Here is a 23,604-nt window from a genome sequence, read left to right as displayed (position 1 = left end):
AACAACCATGACAGCAATGGGATTGAGAGCTGACCTGTTGCTATATAACTTAAACCGTCAATGTTATTTGCCTGAGATTAGAAATTCAATGAGAAGCAACAACATCTCCATCTTACAACTCTTTCTCTACCCCTTGTGGCATTTATCATTATAACACCTTACTCAATATTGTTAAACAGAAGAAGGATCTAGACCAAGGGTTTCCAAACCTGATTCATCATCAGTATAACCTAAGGAGCTTCTACAACTATGGGTACTAAACCCCATCCTTTTCTCATTTGCCTTTTGGTTCTTTTCTTTTCTCAGTTATTTGTAAGATCTCCTCAGACAACCATTTTGCCTTGTTGCGTTTCTTTTTCTTGGGGATGGTATTGGTTACCACCTCCAGCACAATGTTACAAAGAAGAGAAAAGGAAATATATACCCATCTAAATGCAGAGTTCCAAAGAACAAGAAGAAAGATAAGAAAACCTTTTTAACTGAACAATGCAAAGAAATAGAGGAAAACAATAGAATGGGAAAGACTTGAGATCTCTTCAAGAAAACTGGAGATACCAACAGAACACTTCAGGCAAAGATGGGCACAATAAAGAACAGAAACGGTAAGGACCTAACAGAAGCAGAAGACATTAAGAAGTGGCAAGAATACACAGAAGAACCATACAAAAAAATGATCTTAATGACCCAGATAACCACGATGGTGTGGTCACTCACCTAGAGCCAGGCATTCTGGAGTGTGCAGTCAAGTGAGCCTCAGGAAGCGATACTCTGAACAAATCTAGTGGAGGTGATGGAATTCCAGTTGAGCTATTTCAAATCCTAAAAGATGAGGCTGTGAAAGTGCAGCACTCAATATGCCAGCACATTTGGAAAACTCAGCAGTGGCCACAGGACTGGAAAAGGTCAGTTCTCATCCCAATCCCAAAGAAGAGCAGTGCTAAAGTATGTCCAAACTACCACACAATTGCACTCATCTCACAGTGTGTGAACCCAGAACTGCCAGATGTACAAGCTGGATTTAGAAAAGGCAGAGGAACAAGAGATCAAATTGCCAACATCTGTGGGATCATAGAAAAAGCAAGGGAATTCCAGAAAAACATCTACTTCTGCTTCATTGACCATGCTAAAGCTTTTGACTGTGTGGATCACAACAAAGTATGGAAAATTCTGAAAGAGATGGGACTATCAGACTACCTTACCTGCCTCCTGAGAAACCTATATGCCTATCAAGAAGCAACAGTTAGAAGGGGACATGACAACAGACTGGTTCAAAATTGGGAAGTACGTATGTCAAGGCTGCATATTGTCACCCTGTTTATTTAACTTATAATAATTTATTATTTCACATGACGTATCATGTGAAATGCCAGGCTTGATGAACCACAAGCTGGAATCAAGATTGCTGAGAGAAATATCAATATGCAGATGACACCACCCTAATAGCAGAAAACAAAGAGGAACTAAAGAGGTTCTTGATGAAGGTGAAAGAGGAGAGTGAAAAAGTGGCTTAAAACTCAACATTCAAAAAACTAAGATCATAGCATCCTGTCCCATCACTTCATGGCAAACAGATGGGGGAACATTCAAAACAGTGACAGACTTTATTTTCTTGGGCTCCAAAATCACTGTAGACCATGACTGTAGACATGAAACTAAAAAACTCTTGCTCCTTAGAAGAAAAGCTATGACAAATCTAGACGGCATATTAAAAAGCAGAGACATCACTTTGCCCAAAAAGGTCCATCTAGTCAAAGCTATGGTTTTTCCAATAGTCAGGTATGGGTGTAAGAGTTGAACTATAAAGAAGGCTGAGTGCCAAAGAACTGATGCTTTCAAACTGCGGTGCTGGAGAAGACTCTTGAGAGTCTCTTGGACAACAAGGAGATCAAACCAGTCAATCCTAAAGGAGTTCAACCCTGAATATTCATTGGAAGAAATAATTCTAAAGCTGAAGCTCCAATACTTTAGCCACCTGATGTGAATAGCCAACTCACTGCAAAAGACCCTGATGCTGGGAAAGATTGGGAGTAGGAGGAGAAGGCAGTGGCAGAGAATGAGATGGTTGGATGGCATCATTGACTTAATGAACATGAATTTGAGCAAACTCTGGGGGATAGGGAAGCCTGGCATGTTGCAGTCCATGGGGTTGCAAAGAGTCCAGATACACCTAAGTGACTGAACAACAACAGCCCCATCCTGATCATCTCTGAGGGACAGGGACTGAAGATGTGAAATTTCACTATGCTCACCCTGGCAATTCTTCAGCTGTCTTGGTACCATTCCTCAGATTCACATCTGAGAGCTGAATTAATGAATATAACCAATAGCCCCAGTTAACAGCCACACATATCCTTGCCCTTTGCCCTATAACTCTGCAACACACTGCCACTTTGAGCTTGCCTAAATCACTTGACCAACAGAATTTTCACAAACTTGATGCAAACAAGTGTTTTTAGCAACCTGATGCATGGATAACTGTATGCTTGCATGTTTCTTCTCTTCAACTCTGTCACCACAATGAGAATATCCTAGGCTAGCCTGCTGGAAGGATAGGAGGGGCCTGTGGAATAAAGCTGAGTCATTCCAGCCAAGGCTAGGCTAGGCCAGCCATCACCCTCTACTCATCAGTGCAGATGCATAAATAAGTCCAGCTAAGATCAATCGTGAGCAGCCCAGGTCAGCAAAATCATCCAGTGAGCTATAAACATGGGGAAATAACAAATGGCTATTACATTAAGCCACTAAGGACTGGAGTGGTGTGTTCCACAACCCACCCCTGACACACAATGGTGGTGCAGAGCAATCAGGGGACAGGGCATCTAAACTAATGGCTGGGCACTGATAGTGCCAGAGAATCTTGCAGAACTTTTCCATGAATACTCTGTAGGATGGTGCTAAAAAGACGAAAGGGGGTTTTCCAAGGTCAGGTTTCTGAGAAATGCTGTTACATTTAGCTGGTTTCCTTCCTGCAGAATTTCAAAGCCTTTCAAATGAGTCATGACAAATCTTCCTAAGGAAGAGCTTTAAAGCAATGTTTCCCAAACTTACTTGACCACAGACCTTTCCCTGTACCCTCATCCCCCTGCTGAGCATCACACAAAATGAATGTCCCATAAAGCACACTTCGGATATGATATAAGATGAATTGGTCTTTGTTTTGTTTCAGTGTTGTTTCAGAGGGTAGAGCCACACTTAAGTCATGACAGCTACATGAAGCAGGATGGGGACTAAATAAACTCAAGCAAGGCCTCATCAACAGTGAGAGTGATCCAAAGACGGACTTGCCTGCCTTGTGAAACAGTGGCTCAAAACCCCCAAACTGAAAGCATTCAAAGAGAAACAAATGAGGTTCAGTAAACTTTTGTGATTACTAGTTACCTTAAGGTTCTAATTCAATACCACGCTCAAAAATTCAGGTTACTTCTATCAGTTAAACGTAGTGTCAACTTGATCGAACACTGACCTAGGTGTTACTGAGAAGATATTTTGCAGATGTGGTTAACATTTATAATAAACAGTATTTAAATAAGCAGATTACTCTCCATCCTGTGGGTGGGTCCCACTTAATCAGTGGAGGACCTTAAGAGCAAAGACTGAAGCTTCCTATGAAAGAGAAATTCTACTTTAAGACTGTAACATAAAAACGCTGCCTGAGTTTACAGCCTGCTGCTCTGCCTCATGGATTTGTGAGCCCCATAATCATATAAGCCAGTCCCTTAGAATCAGTCAATCAATCAATCTCTTTTCTCTCTCTTCTATCCGCTCTTCTCTTCTCTCTCTCTCTCTCTGTACTTCTGTTTCTCTGGAGAACTCAGACTAAATACAGTCAGATATCAAACCTCATTTATATTTTATCACAATCCTAGCATTTAAGTCAGCCTCTAAAACTTCTACCCTGACTGCTTCCTAGTACCTGCCCTGGGCAAATCAAAGTGTTAGGTTTCCCAGATTTCTTGTTTGGTTCCTGTGAGGATTCTTCTGGATAGTCAACTGAGAACTATAGCTCATAACTGCATTACAGTGATAGCCAGGAGGTGACATTTCTAATATTCCCTGTTTAAGGGGAGCAGATTTTATGAGTCACCTTGGATGGTATAGTCATTTCACAGCTGTGTAATGTTTGTGAGGAACTGACAGTCCCTCATGAGCCAGTGACCCAACTTGGCAGGGCCCCAGCACCTATTTATGGCCTGAAATACAGGGGAGGAGGTCACCGGAGGTGGTTCTCTCTTCTGGAACTGAGTCAGACAGATGATAACACTCCAGGTCAGGGTTAACACCAAGCCTGATTTACTGCATCTTGTTCTCTGACTTCCTGGGAGCCTAACTGAACTACTACAAATCCTGAGCTGATATCTAAGACTTACCTATTTAGAGAAAGAAAGAAGAGAACCAGAGATCAGTTTTTTTAAAAAAAGGATTTTAAAAGAGGAGGAATCAGTAAGGAAAAGACTAAGTGTAGTCCTGTGACTGTGGAGACACACAGATGGAACAACCACCCTGCAAGGTTAGGTGCCAGGTTCAAATATTCTTCATAAGTCTTGCCACACTGTAGCATTGGCCATAACTACTCCTTGAGGACAGATTCTTGTGCCAATCCATCTTGTATTTCCTGTACCTAGTTCAATGCCCGGTACATAGCAGGAACTTAAAAAAGACTCACGGAGTGAATGAGCTAGCAGAGACATAAAACACTGCACATCCACAGAGCTAGAGAATCCAGCCAGGATTATTTCTCATTCCATGAATGCTCTTAGAAGCCCGGCATGATCCCACACCTGATACTATGTCTTTCTAAGCTAGCCCTAGTACATATATGCAGTTTTTGAGTTCTTACAATCTCTAGGGCTGGAGTCCTTTTAATTGGTGCATTGTATTATTTTGCTGGGGCTGGCATAACAAAGGGCCACAGACCAGATAACTTCACCAACAGAAATGTATTTGTTCACAGTCTTAGCGGCTAAGTCTGAGATCAAGGTATTGACAGGGCTGATTTCTTCTGAGGCCTCTCCCTTAGGCTTATAAGAGAAATGGCTGTCTTCTCCCTTTGTCTTCATGTGGTTTTTCCTCTCTGCCTGTCTGCATCCTAATCTTCTCTTCTTATAAGAATACCAGTCTTACTGATTTAGCACTCAACCCAATGACCAAATTTAATTTAATTACTTTAAAGGTCCTATCTCCAAATATAGTCACATTCTGAGGCACTAGGGGTTAGGGTTTCAGCATATGAATTTGGGTGGTGAGGCGACATGCAAATAGAGGCTTAGCTTAGAGATCTTGTGGGTTTGGTTCCAGACCACAGGTATAAAGCGAATATCCCAACAAAGTGAGTCACGTGATATTTTTTGGTTTCCCAGTGCATATAAAAGTTATGTTGATACTATACTATAGTCTATTCAGGGTGCAATAATAGCATTATGTCTAAAAATGTAAAGTGCATACCTTAATTTAAAAATACTTTATTGCTAAAAAATGATCAACATCATACGAGCCTTCAGGGAACCCTAATCTTTTTGCTAGTGGGGGGCTTACTTCCATGCCAATGGTTGCTCACTGATCAGAGTGGTGGTTGCAAAAAGTTGCTGTGACTGTGCCAATTTCTCAAAGTAGGACAGCAATGAAGTTTGCCTTCACAGCATCTTCACCAGGAGTAGATTCCGTTTCAAGAAACTACTTTTTTGTTCATCCTTAAGAAGCAGCTCTTCATCCATTAAAGTTTTACTATGCTTAGGAGAAGGCAATGGCAAGCCACTCCAGTACTCTTGCCTAGAAAATCCCATGGATGGAGGAGCCTGGTAGGCTGCAGTCCATGGGGTCGCTAAGGGTCGGACATGACTGAGTGACTTCACTTTCACTTTTCACTTTCACACATTGGAGAAGGAAATGGCAACCCACTCCAGTGTTCTTGCCTGGAGAATCCCAGGGAAGGGGGAGCCCAGTGGGCTTCCGTCTATGGGGTCACACAGAGTCAGACACGACTGAAGTGACTTAGCAGCAGCAGCATGCTTGCGTGCACTGCTTCAGTCCTGTCCAACTCTTTTGCAACCCAATGAACTGTAGCCCGCCAGGCTCTCCTGTCCATGAGATTTCCCAGGCAAGAACACTGGAGTGGGATGCTGTTTCTTTCATTGAATCGTTCAGACCCAAGGATCGAACCTGCATCTCTTACATCTCCTGCATTGGCAAATGGGTTCTTTACCACCAGTGCCATCTGGGAAGCCCCAAAGTTTTACTATGAGTTTGCAGCACTATGAGATTGCAGCAGTTCAGCCACATCTTCAGGCTCCACTTCGAGTTCTCTTGTTGTTTCCACACTATCTGCAGCTACTTCCTCCATTAAAGTCTAGAACTTCTCCAAGTCATCCATGAAGATTCAAATCAATTCTCAAACTCCTGTTAATGCTGATATTTTGACTTCTTCCCATGAATCATAAATGTTCATAATGGCATCTAGAATGGTGAATCTTTTCCAGAAGATTTTCAAATGACTTTGCCCAGATTCACCAAAGGGATCACTATTTATGGCAGTCATAGCCTTATGAAATACTGTATTTCTTAAATAAGAAGACTTGAAAATCTAAATGACTCCTTGTTTATTGGGCTGCAGAAGGAATATCTTAGCACGCATAAAGATGACACTAATCTCGTTGTATATCTCCACTGGATCTCTTGGGTGAGCAGGTGCACTGTCAACGAGCAGTAATATTTTGAAAGGAATAACTTTTTCTAAGTAGTAGATCTCAAAAGTGGACTTAAACCATGTTGTAAACAGATGTGCTATCTACCAGGCTTTGTTTTTCCATTTACAGGGCAAAGGCAGAGTAGATTCAGCATAATTTTTAAGGGTAATAGGATTTTTTGAATGATAAATGAGCACTGGCTTCAACTTCAAGTCACCAGCTGCATTAGCCCCTAACAAGAGAGTCAGTCTGTCCTTGAAACTTTGAAGCCAGGAATTGACTCTCCTCTCTATCTATGAAAGTCCTAGGTGGCATCTTCTTCCAATGTAAGGCTGTTTCGTCTAGAAAATCTGTTTATTGTAGCTACCTTTGTGAATTATCTTAGCTAGATCTTCTTGATAACTTCCTACAGCTTCTACATCAGTACTTGCTGCTTTGCCTGGCACTTTAAGGTTATGGAGATGACTCCTTTCCTTAAACTTTATGAACCAACTTCTGCCAGCTTCAAACTTTTCTTCCACAGCTTCCTCACCTGTCTCAGACTTCATAGAAGAGAGTTGGGTCCTTGCTCCAAATTAGGTTCTGGCTTAAGGGAATGTTGTGGCTGGTTTGATCTTCTATCCAGATCACTGAAATTGCCTCCATTTCAGGAATAAGGCCATTTCACCTTTTTAAGCACTTACGTCTTCACTGAAATAGCACTTTCAATTTCTCTCAAGAACTTTTCCTCTGCATTCACAACTTGGCTAACTGCTTGGCACAAGAGGTCTAGCCTCTAACCTGTCTCAGCTTTCCACATGCTTTTCTCACTAAGTTTAATCATCTCTAGCATTAGATTTAAAGTGGGAGATGTGAGGCTATTCCTTATATTTGAACACTTATAGGCCATTGTAAGGTTATTAAGTGACCTAGTTTCAATACTGTGGAGTCTCAGGGACTAGGGAGGTCCAAGAAAAGGGAGAGAGATGGGGGAACACTGGTCAGTGGTATAGTCAGAACCCTCACAACATTTATCAATTTCATTCCCTGTCTTGTATGAACATGGTTCATTGCACTCCAAAAACAATTACAATTGTAACATGAAAGATCATTGATCACAGATCATAACAAATATAACAATAATGAAATAGTTTGAAATATTGCAAGAATTACTAAAATGTGACACAGAGACATGAAGTAAACAAATGTTAAAACAATGTTGCTGACAAACTTAATCATCACAGGGTTGCCATGAAATCTTCAACTTGCAAAAATATCTACAAAGTGCAATAAAGCAAGGTATGCCTGTACATATGTGTACACACGTACACAAATATACAATATATATATGCAAAAATTTTCATTGCTTTAGGGTCAGGAAGAGAGGCTCTTTGCATCCATTCTACCTTAGTATCTTCTCTCTCACTGCATCAAGCCCTCATTAAGTGTGAAGGGAGATGAACTGCAAGGTATATTCTCTGCGTCTTTCCCCTAATTGCTCATTAAATCACTTTCAGATTAATCAATTTCTTTTTCATTTATCTCAATTTTTCATGTATCCTTTAATAATTCTTGAAATCTGACAGAAATAAGAACTTCATAAGAGTCTCGAAGTGACCCACAGTGAAGTCACTAGATCCTTCCTGAGGACTGGCCTTGTGTCTGTGTACCACAGCATATAACACATTACCTGGCTAATAATAGGTGTTCTAAAAATACATGGTTAAAATGATGTATGAAGGAAAAAAGATTTCTTGCTAGGTTCCTGTTTTCAAGTTCCAGAGTCACATTTGCCCCCTAAGCAGTATTCCCACATGCTGACTCACGCTGAGCCCATTGTACCTTACTTTTTAAAAAACATACTTATGTAGAGTCATTTATTTCCTGGAGTTTCAGGAGACTTGTGTTTGCAGCTGTTTAAAGTAAAACAGGGGCTAGAAGACTTTGAGATTTATTTACATACAAACAAAAACCAAATGGCATCAACTTATGAAACAGTCAGTATGGTCCATTCAGAGATGAACCCCACTGATTCACTGACCGGCAATAGCCATGAAGCACACAACTCCCAGCTGCTGGGGCGGTTTGGTCAATAGGCACACACCTGTCAGAGTCAGTCTGGCTCCTGACCTTGCTTTTTGCCCTGGCTCAAAAGGCAGCATCAAGAGGCAACCGTGGGCACTTGGTTATTTCTAGAGTCCTCCTTGTCTAGACATTCATATGACAGGGAAGAAATCCATCAATCAGCAGACCTTACTGCTGAAAAACTTGGAAACATCACTTCTAACCTTCTGTATCTTGGGCCTGTAGCTGGTTATTTGACTCTGATCCTTGAATGAATGATTCTGATCTGATTAACTTCCTGTCTTCTGGCTTCAAGTCTCTACATACTCTAGTTCCTGTTACGGTTATCTTTTGGGAAAAGGATGAGGTTATCTGTTGCTGTAAGGATGAGGAAATAAATAATAACTACTACAACACAGTGACCAGTCATCAAGTTCCTGACCTGTCAATTCAAAACAGAATATCAAGAAAACAGAAAGTAAATTCCACATCCTCTATGTTGAGGTTGAGGAGTCCTGATTGATAGATATAAGGATGGGCCACAATTTAGCTTCTTGAGAAATGTCATCCTCAGTTGTAAAGTCACTTATAACCTAATGATTCTAACCTGCCACTGAACACCAGTAGCCAAGTCCTGAAAGGCCACCTTCCAGCACTCACTGACACTGCCCTGTAACTTCCAGGACATCACTAGATGGGGTTTGACATTGAATGCCACATCATGAGTACCAAAATTCAAAACTCAGCTCTGTAATTGACACATGTATATGTACGGCTGAGTCCCTTTGCAGTTCACCTAATAGGTAAGCTATGATTCATGAGGTCGCAAAGAGTCGGACACGACTGAGCGACTGAACTGAACTGAATTAATTATTAATCAGCTATACCCCAATACAATATAAAAAGTTCAAAAGAAAGAAAAAACTCAGCTCTGCAGTATCTACCTTCTCTAAACAAGTTACTAAACCTGCCTTTCCAGTTTATTTACAAAATCAGAATACAGGCACCTAACCCCTAAAAGAAGTGCTGTGAGGATTCAATAAGATAAGGAATCATTCTGTCAATTAGCCAACAAATATTTACTGAAGGCACTGTAGTGGCTAGGCACTGCTCTAGGAACTAGGGATACAGCTGTGAACCAGCCCTACTGCGGCCTGTCTTTTAGTGGAGAGAACTGGACCAAAAAATCAAACAGGAAATAAGTGAGGAGGGCAAGGGGAGACAAGGAGCAATACAGTGTAGAGTAAAAGGCTCTCATTTGAACGAGGACACATGCACAGCCCTCAGAATGAAGCGAGGGACGGAGACACGCACACACTCAGGGAAAGACTCGGCCTCTCCCCAACTCCTCTCCCCAAGGAGACAGCCAGAGCAGAAGGCCTGAGGCAGGACTCTGCTTGACATGTTGAAGGGAGCATCTGGAGGCCAACATGGGTGAAACGGGTGGGCAAGGGCAGGATGGTAGAAGATGAGGTCACGAAGGCTGCCGTATACCAGGTGGAGCCTTGTATCCAGTGAATCATCCGGCTTGCATTCTCTCATAGGAAGCAGCTGGATGATCTGAGCAGAAGAGTGGTCTGAGTCTCCCTGTGTTCTAAGGGACCACTGTGGCCGGTGAGTTAAAAAAGCCCAATAGACAAGGCTGGAGGAAGGGAGACTGGCTAGGAGACCATGGAAGTGTCTAGGTGAACAAGAGTCAAGGCCTGGGCTAGACTGACAGCAGTGCAAGTAAGAGAAGTAATATCAGGGTGTATTTTTAGGTGGACCTATTAGGCTTTGCTATTAGATTAGATGTGGATAGCAGATAAAGCACCTGGTTGCTGTTGTCATTTATTTGCTCAGTCATGTCCAGTTCTTTGTGACCCCATGGACTGTAGCCTGCCAGGCTCCTCTGTCCATGGCATTTTCCAGGCAAGAAACCTGGAGTGGGTTCCTATTTCTTTCTCCAGATTATATGCGGACAGCAGATAAAGCACCCAGTATATAGTGTTATTCAGAACCTTTCGATCTGGGAGGCTACAGTGGAGGCATTCTCAAGAGCACAGATCTAGAAGAATAAGACTACACCCAAGCATAGGCAGGACATAATGGCTCAAAACCAAGATCTGCAGTGTCACCTTAACAAGACAGCAAAGTACTACTGCCAGCAAGATAAGACCAGACTTCAAAGGTCTTAATATAGCTAAAGAAGGGATATATCAGCCAAATGGGGGTTTTATATATGAAAACATACATAAAAAGAGAATTATAGAGGCAGAAGCTGACTGTACCTTTCCAAACACCATCCAGAGTATGGGGAGCCTTGCCAAGTGATGTCAGTTATTATGGTCCCATTGGCAAGGCCACCTCTATTGCAGGGATTGATATAGGGAATTGCAGCCAACTGACTTCGAGTATCCTCAACTTTTGGCAAGATAAGTCTCATTGCGGAGATGGATGCTGATTGCTTGGTAAGTACGGCAGGCAGTAAAAAGGGAAATCTGGCTATTGCAATCACAATAGAGTCCAGAAAATGGCTATTAACAGGATAGAAAGCTTTAAGACAAAGGCAGACAAGTCAGAAAATCACTGTTACTTGGCCCAGGTGAAGAATTGTGGTCAAACATTAAGTTCTCTCTTCTATAGAACCCCCAATCTCTATTACCACCTTTAAATTAAAGGGCAGTGATATTTGCCATGCGTAGACATGCTTGGATAAAAAAGCACCATGATAAATTTTTTCAACCTTGGTGCTAAGTAGTGAAGAACTTGATGGATTGTTTTCAACAGCTGAAATATCAACACTAAATTTTGTTAGCTCTTGCATAATTCAGTTTAAAAGAAAATTGTTCTTTGGAAATGGTATCCTACTGATTGACCCTAAAAATACTTATTGTTTATTGCTGCATGAGATTTATCAGGTTTTGGAAACCCTACCATTCCATGTAAATGGATATTTCACAGGATTTATTGCAACCCACAGACACACCAGTATTTTAAGTATGTTGACAAAAAATAACTCTAAAATAGATTACACTCTGTTCAGTGCCCTCTTAAACAGAGGACATTGAAAATATTTCATCCTTTTCTTAATGAATTAGATTCATTACTATGAACATGACCAATGATGAAGGCCTCAGAAACCACTGACCTCCACAGAGTGACATGTTCTTGAACTAAATAGTCCCTCTGAAAAATGAAATATTACAATAGTTTTTCTTTGGCCCATCTCTATCAAAGAATTACTTTCTCTTTTGGCTACTGCCAGTATGTCTGACTTTTCCAGAAAGCTATGCACTGAATTTTGTCCCCCTAAAATTGTTATGCTGAAATCCTAACACCCAGTGTGACGGCATTTGAACATGGGGCCTTTGGAAGGATAATAGGTGTTGTTGTTGTTGTTGCTAAGTCACTTCAGTCGTGTCCGACTCTGTGCGACCCCATAAACGGAAGCCCACCAGGCTCCCCCGTCCCTGGGATTCTCCAGGCAGGAACACTGGAGTGGATTGCCATTTCCATCTCCAATGCATGAAAGTGAAAAGTGAAAGTGAAGGCGCTCAGTCGTGTCAGAATCTTCGCGACCCCAATATATCTCAAATATAAAAATCTGGGTATTAAAGAGCACACGTGTACTTCATGCAGGAAACGTGCTCTTCAAAATCTAATTTTTTAAAAAAAATTTATCAATACTCAGAAGCTTTCTTGTGAAAAGAGCCATGAAATAAATGTTTTAGTAAAGTAAGGAATTCCTTTGCAATATAACCAATCATCCCATGATCCTTATGCTATAAAAGTCTGTATTTTAATCTATTGGACTTCTTAAAAACAGGGCATATTTTCAACTTGTAATTTTTAAAAAATCTATCTATATTAGCCAGTCCTGGAAATCAGTAAACTAGATTAAGAAGTTTTATGGGATGAATAAATGAGTAAGTAGAGATAATTGTCTTTTATTGTATTTGTTGCTTCTAAAGAAACAAAAGGAAGAATGGGGAAAATTAAAATCTTTAACATTTCATTTCTCGAAGTTCTGGAACTCAGTAAGACTAAAGGAAGCTACGTGACCACTGTACCCATTACCCAGCTTATTCAGTACCTAAGGTCCACCTTGAACAGAAAGAGGGTTATCCAAAGATGTCAAGACCATAGGAAGTCAAAGAAACATTGACAGCATTCAACTCCCAAGATGCATTCACTAGCAAAATAAAATACTTAAATATTTGGGTCTTCACTACGATAAGCGTGGTATAACAGCATTTTTAATATTTAATTTTTCTCTGACTGCTTAAGATGGGGGATTCAGTTCAGTTCAGTTCAGTCGCTCAGTCGTGTCCGACTCTCCGCGACCCCATGAATCACAGCACGCCAGGCCTCCCTGTCCATCACCAACTCCCGGAGTTCACTCAAACTCATGTTCATCGAGTCGGTGATGCCATCCAGCCATCTCATTCTCTGTCGTCCCCTTCTCCTCCTACCCCCAACCTTTCCCAGCATCAGAGTCTTTTCCAGTGAGTCAATTCATTGCATGAGGTGGCCAAAGTATTGGAGTTTCAGCTTTAGCATCAGTCCTTCCAATGAACACCCAGGATTGATCTCCTTCAGAATGGACTGGTTGGATCTCCTTGCAGTACAAGGGACTCTCAAGAGTCTTCTCCAATACCACAGTTCAAAAGCATCAATTCTTTGGCGATCAGCTTTCTTCACAGGCCAACTCTCACATCCATACATGACCACGGGAAAAACCATAGCCTTGACTAGACGGATCTTGGTTGGCAAAGTAATGTCTCTGCTTTTTAATATACTATCAAGGTTGGTCATAACTTTCCTTCCAAGGAGTAAGCGTCTTTTAATTTCCTGGCTGCAATCAGCATCTGCAGTGATTTTGGAGCCCCCAAAAATAAAGTCTGACATTGTTTCCACTGTTTCCCCATCTATTTCCCATGAAGTGATGGGACCAGATGCCATGATCTTTGATTTCTGAATGTTGAGCTTCAAGCCAACTTTTCCACTCTCCTCTTTCACTTTCATCAAGAGGCTTTTGAGTTCCTCTTCACTTTCTGCCATAAGGGTGGTGTCATCTACATATCTGAGGTTATTGATATTTCTCGAGGCAATCATGATTCCAGCTTGTGCTTCTTCCAGCCCAGCGTTCCTCATGATGTACTCTGCATATAAGTTAAATAAGCAAGGTGACAATATACAGCCTTGACGTACTCCTTTTCCTATTTGGAACCAGTCTGTTGTTCCATGGACAGTTCTGACTGTTGCTTCCTGACCTGCATACAGGTTTCTCAAGAGGCAGGTCAGATGGCCTGGTATTCCCATCTCTTGAAGAATTTTCCACAGTTTATTGTGATCCACACAGTCAAAGGCTTTGGCATAGTCAGTGAAGCAGAAATAGATGGTTTTCTGGAACTCTCTTGCTTTCTCCATGATCCAGCAGATGTTGGCAATTTGATATCTGGTGCCTCTGCCGTTTATAAAACCTGCTTGAACATCTGGGAGTTCACGGTTCACATATTGCTGAAGCCTGGCTTGGAGAATTTTGAGCATGACTTTACTAGCGTGTGAGATGAGTGCAATTGTACGGTAGTTTGAGCATTCTTTGGCATTGCCTTTCTTTGGGATTGGAATGAAGACTGACCTTTTCCAGTCCTGTGGCCACTGCTGAGTTTTCCAAATTTGCTGGCATATTGAGTGCACCACTTTCACAGCATCATCTTTCAGGATTTGAAATAGCTCAATTGGAATTCGATCACCTCCACTAACTTTGTACGTAGTGATGCTTTCTAAGGCCCACTTGACTTCACATTCCAAGATGTCTGGCTCTAGGTCCGTGATCATGTTATCGCGACTAGCTTCGTCATGAAGATCTTTTTTGTACAGTTCTTCTGTGTATTCTTGCCACCTCTTCTTAATATCTTCTGCTTCTGTTAGGTCCATACCATTTCTGTCCTTTATCGAGCCCATCTTTGCATGAAATGTTCCCTTTTAATCTCTAATTTTCTTGAAGAGATCTCTTGTTTTTTCTATTCTGTTGTTTCCCTCTATTTCTTTGCATTGACCACTGAGGAAGGCTTTCTTATCTCTCCTTGCTATTCTTTGGAACTCTGCATTCAGATGCTTATCTTTCCTTTTCTCCTTTGCTTTTCGCTTCTCTTCTTTTCACAGCTATTTGTAAGGCCTCCTCAGACAGCCATTTTGCTTTTTTGCATTTCTTTTTCATGGGGATGGTCTTGGTCCCTGTCTCCTGACAATGTCACGAACCTCCGTCCAGAGTTCATCAGGCACTTTATCTATCAGATCTAGTCCCTTAAATCTATTTCTCACTTCCACTGTATAATCATAAGGGATTTGATTTAGGTCATATCTGAATGGTGTAGTGGTTTTCCCTTCAGTGGCAAACCACTTCAGTATACTTGCCGTGAGAACCCCATGAACAGTATCAAAGGGCAAAATGATAGGATACTGAATGAGGAACTCCCCAGGTCGGTAGGTGCCCAGTATGCTACTGGAGATCAGTGGAGAAATAACTCTAGAAGGAATGAAGGGATGGAGCAAAAGCAAAACCAATACCCAGTTGTGGATGTGACCGGATAGAAGCAATGTCCAGTGCTGTAAAGAGCAATATTGCATAGGAACCTGGAATCAAGGCAAATTGGAAGGGGTCAAACAGGAGATGGCAAGAGTGAACATAGACATTCTAGGAATCAGTGAATTAAAATGGACTGGAATGGGTGAATTTAACTCAGATGACCATTACATCTACTACTGTGGGCAGGAATCCCTTAGAAGAAATGGAGTAGCCATCATGGTAAACAAAAGAGTCAAAAATGCTGTACTTGGATGCAATCTTAAAAACGACAGAATGATTTCTGTTCGTTTCCAAGGCAAACCATTCAATATTACAGTAATCCAGGCCTATGCCCCAACCAGTAATGCTGAAGAAGCCAAAGTTGAACGGTTCTATGAAGACCTACAAGACCTTTTAGAACTAACACCCAAAAAAGATGTCCTTTTCATTCTAGGGGACTGGAATGCAAAAGTAGGAAGTCAAGAAACACCTGGAGTCACAGGCAAATTTGGCCTTGGAGCTCGGAATGAAGCAGGACAAAGGCTAATAGAGTTTTGTCAAGAGAACGCACTGGTCATAGCAAACACCCTCTTCCAACAACACAAGAGAAGACTTTTCACATGGACATCACCAGATGGTCAACATTGAAATCAGATTGATTATATTCTTTGCAGCTAAAGACGGAGAAGCTCTATACAGTTAGCAAAAACAAGACCAGGAGCTGACTGTGGCTCAGATCATGAACTCCTTATTGCCAAATTCAGACTTAAATTAAAGATAGGGGATTAGGTGACAAAATTCTCTTTTAGTAATCAACTTTGTACAATATCTTGCCACCTCCCACTTAAAAGTGAATAGAATGAACCAATCTGTCCAAAAAATAGAGTCATTACACAGAAAAACACAATGATGCAAAACACATATTTCAGAATTGGCTCCTCTAAAGAGAAAAGTTACATCAAACGCTCACACAGCAAACAGTGTTCAATGCCAAATAATCTATCTGTAAGAGAATGAAACGCAGAACTACAGTGTTTGGAACTCCAGCGGTTCCAAAATATGATGAGAAACATATTAAACTAATACCCAAATCCAGTCCAAAAACGTGGCGCTAAGGGCTCAAAAAAACATCCAAAAGCCCTGAAAAATCACTGTCCAAAAACTAATCTGAAAAATATTTGCTTAAGATGTTCATAGAATCTTAATTAGATGATGTATCTATAATAAGAACCCTATTTTTCACTTATTATCAGAACAGTGACATCCCAAGCATTCAACATTGAACACATTTCTGGGAAATGTGGCAAGCATTTACTAGGCCTTCTGATAAGGATACAAGCCCCAAACTCATAGCCTTACGTGGCTCAAAGCAGAACACTTTTATGGCACCTGCAAGAGTGAGCTCAACAAGGTTAGTAAAATTTCTTAAAAAAATTCTAAAGTTAAAATAGAATGTCAATTCATGTCCTGTTAAGTTAATGTAAGTTAAAGCTAAAATGTAATGACAGTGATTTGGTAATTTTCAAAAAATCTGTCCCCAAACTTTTGGAAACCAAGATGAAATGTTCAAATTTCCATTCTCTCTACACTAAACCCTCCAGCTTCTCTTTAACAAGTACAACAAAAAATCCTTTAAGATATTTTCCAGTTACCTGGAACTAAAATACAAGCCTCCTATTTCAGAAACACCATTTCAGGGGCAGGTAATTTGAATATATTGGCAAGGGGAAGAAATCACAACTTTTGAATTTGCAACATACCTTTTCTGGAAGCTGAGATTCAACTTCTTTCTTCAGTCTCCTTAGTAAGAAGGGTCTCAACACTTTATGCAGAAGTCTAATGATCAACATAGTTTCTTCTTCATTTAAGTCCACCCTGTCTCCAGTCATAATAGGTGTAGATGAGGTAATAAGGATGGGCCCTTCATAATGGGATTAGTGTCCTTATGAGAAAACACTTCACTCAGTCGTGCCAGACTCTCTGGGGAATTCTTCAGGCAAGAACTCTCCAGTCAAGAATACAAGAGTAGGTAGCTATTTCCTTCTCCAGGGGATCCTCCCGACCCAGGGATCAAACCCGGGTCTCCTGCATTGCAGGTGGATTCTTCACTGTCTGAGCCACCAGGGAAGCCCCATAAGAAAACACACCAGAAACTTCATTTTCTCTCTCTCCTCGCATGCATGCTCTGAGAAAAGGCCACTGAAAAGCTAACTCTCTGCAAGCCAGTAAGAAGGCTAGGAACAAAATTGGACTATACCTTGATCTTTTTCTTCCAAGCTTCCAGAATTGAGAGGAATAAATGTCTTGCTTAGGCATCCCATCTATTGTATTTTGTTATGGCAGCTCAAACTGACTACAACACAATGCAACCACATTTCCATTTCTGAGTCACTACTTCTAATCTGGACTTCTTGGTGGTGCAGTGGTAAAGAATCCACCTGCCAATGCAGGAGATGCAGGTTCCATCTTTGGGAAGGGAAGATCCCCGGGAGAAGGAAATGGCAACCCACTCCAGTATTCTTGCCTGGGAAATCCCATGGACAGAGGAGCCTGCTGGCCTACAGTCCATAGGATCATAAGAGAGTCAAACATGACAAAGCAAAAAACCAATAACAACAATACTTTTGATCTACTATGAACCACTTGACCAAAGTTGGCGTAAAGCAAAAGTTTGAATGTGATCCATGGAGGCTATTTCATTTGTTTTGACTGCTCAACTGTCTTCATTCAGTTCAGTTCAGTTCAGTTCAGTTGCTCAGTCGTGTCCGACTCTCCATGACCCCATGAATCACAGCACACCAGGCCTCCCTGTCCATCACCAACTCCCGGAGTTCACTCAAACTCATGTCCACAGAGTCTGTGATGCCATCCAGCCATCTCATTCTCTGTTGTCCCCTTCTCCTCCCGCCCCCAACCCTTCCCAGCATCAGAGTCTTTTCCAGTGAGTCAATTCATTGCATGAGGTGGCCAAAGTATTGGAGTTTCAGCTTTAGCATCAGTCCTTCCAATGAACACCCAGGATTGATCTCCTTTAGAATGGACTGGTTGGATCTCCTTGCAGTCCAAGGGACTCTCAAGAGTCTTCTCCAACACCACAGTTCAAAAGCATCGATTCTTCAGCGATCAGCTTTCTTCACAGTCCAACTCTCACATCATTATCTACTCTCAAATTCCAAGTTAAATTTTGGCATTCAGAAGTTCAGTGTTTACATTTCTTTTCTAGGCTATTAATAGCTGAAAACTGGTTAATAAAATTAAAAATCTGTACTGTTAGTAATTTATTATTTTTTTTATAAACGGGGGAAAATGTTTAATTGTCTCAAATCTGAGTTAAGAAAAGACTCTGAAAGCCCCTGGAAGTTCAGAGACAAGTGTTCTCTTTGAGAAATCATGATGATATTCTTTCTGATTTTTAGCATTTTTGGTGTGAATGGATGAAAGATTTGGCAAGGGTGGGAGTGAGATGAAGAAGCAAATAGAAACTGTGTATGTAGAATTTATATTGTCTTTAGGGATATAGTTAAGATAGTATTTTTAGACATTTGGGAGTTTGGGAGAATTGAGGGTAAGGGAGGACTATTGCTAATGAAACTTCCGGAATAATAAAAGTAATTAGTATGCAGTTCATGTCAAACATATTATTACTGTGGTTGGGTGACAAGGTAAGCATAAACTGCAACAGACTATTATTCTGAGAGTAAATAATGTGATTTCTGACCAAGTTTAGCATTTGTTCTGGGTAGGGAAAGCTACTAGTTTGCAGTAGGAGTTGGGACTCCCTTGAGTTGGTTTTTTCGTTTTTTAGCAGGTAATTTAATAATGAGTGGTGAAGATGCTTAACAGAATGGGTCAAGGAATACTTGATGAGCCTTCTTAGGAGATAAAATTTAAGATTATCAGTTGCTAACAAGGCCCTGGAGAAGAAAAAAATGTACTTTGCAAGTAATGACTTGTTATTTCATGTACATTTTATGCCATGTATATATTATGATGACTCCTGGATATAAGAGAGGAAAGGAAATAGAGCTTAGATACAAAGTAAATAAAGAAGAACATTGATTTATTTCAAATTCCACCTTGATGCAGAGCCAAGTGTGTCAAGTGGGTACTATGCACAATGAATGCAAATATTCTCTAAGCCAGGTGCTAGGATTTTAGGAGTGGCAATTGAAAAATTAAAAATTAAAAAGCAAGAAAGAAAATTATGTGATTCTCCCTTGCCTGTGTAATAAGCACAGGGGCCTATATGGAAATGCTGTTAAGTGCCTACTATCTCTCCTCCAGCAAATTTTCTAACTTGGCCAAGCACAGTAGCTTAGATACAATGGGGCAGCTTAAATGTCTGTGCAAGAACAGCTACATTTGTAAGTTTCCTAAGCACTGTCACCTAAATTATTACAACAGTCTCCTGTGAGATTTCATTACTCTTAATAATTTGTAGATAAGGAAGGCAGAACTCAAGAAGTTATATACTTTCCCAAGATCAAATAGTCAAGCAGGATCAGAGATGGGTCCCCAACTTAGATCTGACTCCAAATTCAAAGCTCTTTTCACTGACTACACAGAAAGCATATAAACCAAACCAGAGGCATGTGCATCCCCCAGCACTGGGCTTGACCACAGCCTGGCAATAAAAATAAAACAATAAAAACTAAAATAAAAATAAAACAATAAAATAATAAATAAATAAAATTAAATTAAAATAAAACAATAAAAATTGGCTCCAGAGTAACGATCCATATCCAAAGAATCGGTCTCACACTACACCTTCTAGCTCCCAGCTTATTTCCAGTGCTCAATCCACCCAAAATTACAATGACATTCTGGCTTAGAAAGAGCATTTCATCATGCACCCATCATGAACCCTCATTCACTGGAAAACTATGTAGCATTGCTCAAAAGTTCTTTGACTACATTCATCCCTCAGTTTTCAATCAGCTGTCTGTTGGTAGCATCTGAAATGACAGAGCTTGTTTGCAGTGAATGACAGGGTAATTTTCAGTGAAGCTCAAGTTTATGAACTTGAAGTAACACTAAATGTGTGAAGTGAGATTGAAAACACCATCGCATCAGTTTTTCAGAGTTTAAAGATTCTTCAATGCATAAAGAAGACTCACCAAGCTACTCATGTATGTCATTAGTTTGAATGGAAAATACTTTCAAACGCTACTTTTCCATGGAGATTTTGAACAAGAATTTTAGTTTCCAGATATTTCTTATTTCAGCTTCACCTGGAGAATTTTTCTGTCCTATTCTACCACACAATCTGACTTACCTCCATGAAAGATTCTCGGGGTCTCACTCTTCCTTGAGTTGCTTTGGCCTTCTTGTGTAAATCATCAAGGTTGGCACTTAATCCACGGTCATCTGTCATTTCTTCATATATAGATGTCGTTTGCTCCCTGTCTTTTGTTCCTTCCCTGAGGATAAGGACTGCGTATTACATATTTCATACTGTAACAAAACCCCATAGACAGATAAAGTGACAGCACTAGGTCTTAAAAGTAACAGGTATTACTGTATGGTGGGAATTTAGAGGCACATTTAGTGGCCTCACTGATTACAGTGGTAGAAGGGTTGAGAAGCCAAAAAACTGTAGGGCAGCCCACAAGTCAGCAACAGTAGGAAGTCCTATTACTGTTGGGTTGGGGGGGAGAGGGGGAGGCGCAAACAATGGGAGCAGGTGTTACCACAGCCCAGAAGCCAGAGCCTTTCAGTAAGAGCTGGAACCACGCAGGAGACCCAGCTACTGCCAGAGACGCCAAAGGAAGCAAAAAGAGAGCTAAGAAAACTCTGACTTCTCTGTCCTACTCTCATCCCCCAACTTTCTACCATGCCTTCTTTGGGTGCACCTACTTAGGGGCCAAGAGTAAGAGAGCGTGTATCTGTGACACAAACCAGAATGAGCAAAGAATCAGAGAGTAAACAAACAGCTTAAAGAAACAGTGATTAACAAATTATTATGGTAGATACAGAAATCAATTAATCCATAAGCAACCATCATATATTACAATTTGAGTTTCCCTTTTAAAATGATTAGTATAAAAGACTACAGGATGAAAGGTTAAGCTGTGTATAGAGTAGTCTTTTGCTTTTAGCAGTGGGAGATCAGGAGATTTGGACCAATCTTCTTTCTGAGGATAACTAATGTACATACATACAATACATATACATATTCTGCTTGAAAGCACTGGATACTGAGCAAGATAGTAACGATCCAGTGTTTGGAGTTTTCCTCTGATAGAATTTACTGACTCAGGAAGAGGCAGCCAAAGGGCTATGCAGTACTGTTCTGCAGCTTCATGGAGATAAAATCACAAGTGTTATAGTCTTGGGCTTGGTAAGAGAGTCTAAGACAAAGTGTTAATTGCTTAATCATGTCCAACACTTTTCGCCTCATGGACTGTAGCCTTCCAGGCTCCTCTGTCTATGGAATTCTCCAGGCAAGAATATTGACGTGGTTAGCCATTCCCTATTCCAGGGAATCTTCCTGACCCAGGGATCAAACCCAAGTCTCCTGCATTGCAGGTGGATTCTTTACCATCTGAGCCACCAAGGAAACCCAAGAGAATCTAAGTCACCCTAACAGAGTGAACCAGAAGGAGACTGGCTCTTACAGCTATTTCAGCTGAGCTTTGAATTATCTTCATCCCCAAAATTGGATTAAGATGATTTCAAATTTAAGAGCTGCCAGGCATATAGTAGAAGAAAACATAAATCTTCCCCAAAGAAAGAACTTGTCTTACACATCAAGTCATTTCTACACATAATTTTTCAATACAGCTTCTGAAACCCAATAAAATAACAGCAAGAAGACAAGGACAAGAAACATAGAGCCAACAGATGATGGAAAGAGACTCACAGTAGATCCAGATATTAGACTTATTAGGCATGAATTTTAAGATAACTATAGGGCCACCTCATGCGACGAGTTGACTCACTGGAAAAGACTCTGATGCTGGGAAAGGTTGGGGGCGGGAGGAGAAGGGGACGATGGAGAATGAGATGGCTGGATGGCATCATCGACTCTGTGGACATGAGTTTGAGTGTACTCCGGGAGTTGGTGATGGACAGGGAGGCCTGGCGTGCTGTAATTCATGGGGTTGCGGAGAGTCGGACACGACTGAGCGACTGAACTGACTGAACTGATAGTTGCTAAGTGATGATAACTTGAAATTGGGTGATGGATTTTTGTGGGTCCTCATATATTTTCTTCCACTTTACAGTATATATTGTGATTATTTTTTTCATGATGAAAAGGAAAAAGTCTATGAATCAATCTAGAGAGAATCCTAGTTGGCTCTTCTGTCATCACCACATCAGGAACACACTGAACACCGCTGTCAAGGGAAACATCACATCATTTTTCTGACATTCATCAATGCTTGGTAAGTCATGAACAGCAATGAAACACTGAAAGCAGAAAGATAAAACTATACTTACTCTTTCAAGGAAATAAAAGGCCAGATTGTGAATTCAGCACAGAATAGAATTTACTTTTAAAGGACATTTCAAACTGAAGAACAACTAAGTAGAAATTCTAGAAATGAAAAATACAATAGCCAAAGTGAAGACTTCAACGACTCAGTTTAGAGCAATTTATACACAACTGAAATCAGACTTAATGAACTAAAACTAGTGACGGAAGAAAAATACTTAGCAAAAAGAGGCAAAAAGTTGGAAAACATTTTTCAAAGAGGGAAGGAAAATATTGAGAAGCTCTAACATATTTCTGGAATCCTAGAGAGAAAGGAAAGCAACAAACGAGTCCAAAATAACATTTTAAGAAACAGTGGCCAAGAATTTTCCCAAAAGATGAAAAACAATAAATTGTAGATTCAAGAAGTCCTACAAACTCCAAATAGGGTATAGAAGTTCTCACGCAGGCCTTTACTAGCCAAACCACAGTAAAACTGCTGAAAACCAAAAACAAAGAGATATTTTAAATGCAGTTAGTGTAGGTGGCTCACACAGGAGACCCGGTTCAACCCCTGGGTCAGGAAGATCCCCTGGAGAAGGGAATGGCAACCCACTCCAGTATTCATGCCTGGAGAATTTTATGGACAGAGGAGCCTGGTCGGCTATAGTGCATGGGGTTGCAAAGAGTTGGACAGGACTGAGCAACGAACACTTCCACTTTCAGTGTACTAAGAAAATTGCTTCTAAAGAAGCAGTAAGACCAACAACCATCTTCTCAAAACATGAAAATGAATGACAAATGACATTTCTTCAAGGTAGGTGCCTTTTGGTGCTTCCCAGGTGGCGCAGTTGGTAAAGAATCCACCATGCAGAAGACATGTTCAATCCCCAGGTTAGGAAGATCCCCTG

At 40.8% G+C, this 23,604-nt stretch overlaps 1 long non-coding RNA gene across 9 annotated transcripts in view; it reads right to left on the bottom strand.

Moving 5' to 3' along the window:
* Positions 1-23,604, bottom strand: part of LOC148777325 (uncharacterized) — a 174,513-nt gene that overhangs the window by 105,916 nt on the left and 44,993 nt on the right. For all 9 annotated transcript variants that reach the window (XR_016037821.1, XR_016037822.1, XR_016037823.1 and 6 more), the window contains one exon: positions 20,552-20,696. This is a non-coding gene — a long non-coding RNA (uncharacterized LOC148777325). The remainder of the gene's footprint in view (positions 1-20,551; positions 20,697-23,604) is intronic.

Source organism: Moschus berezovskii, chromosome 7, assembly GCF_049115385.1.
Source record: "Moschus berezovskii isolate FMDL1 chromosome 7, NW_MosBer_1.0, whole genome shotgun sequence".
NCBI lineage: Eukaryota > Metazoa > Chordata > Mammalia > Artiodactyla > Moschidae > Moschus > Moschus berezovskii.
Note: the sequence above shows the minus strand (reverse complement) of the source record. Positions and strands in the feature narration are given on the sequence as shown.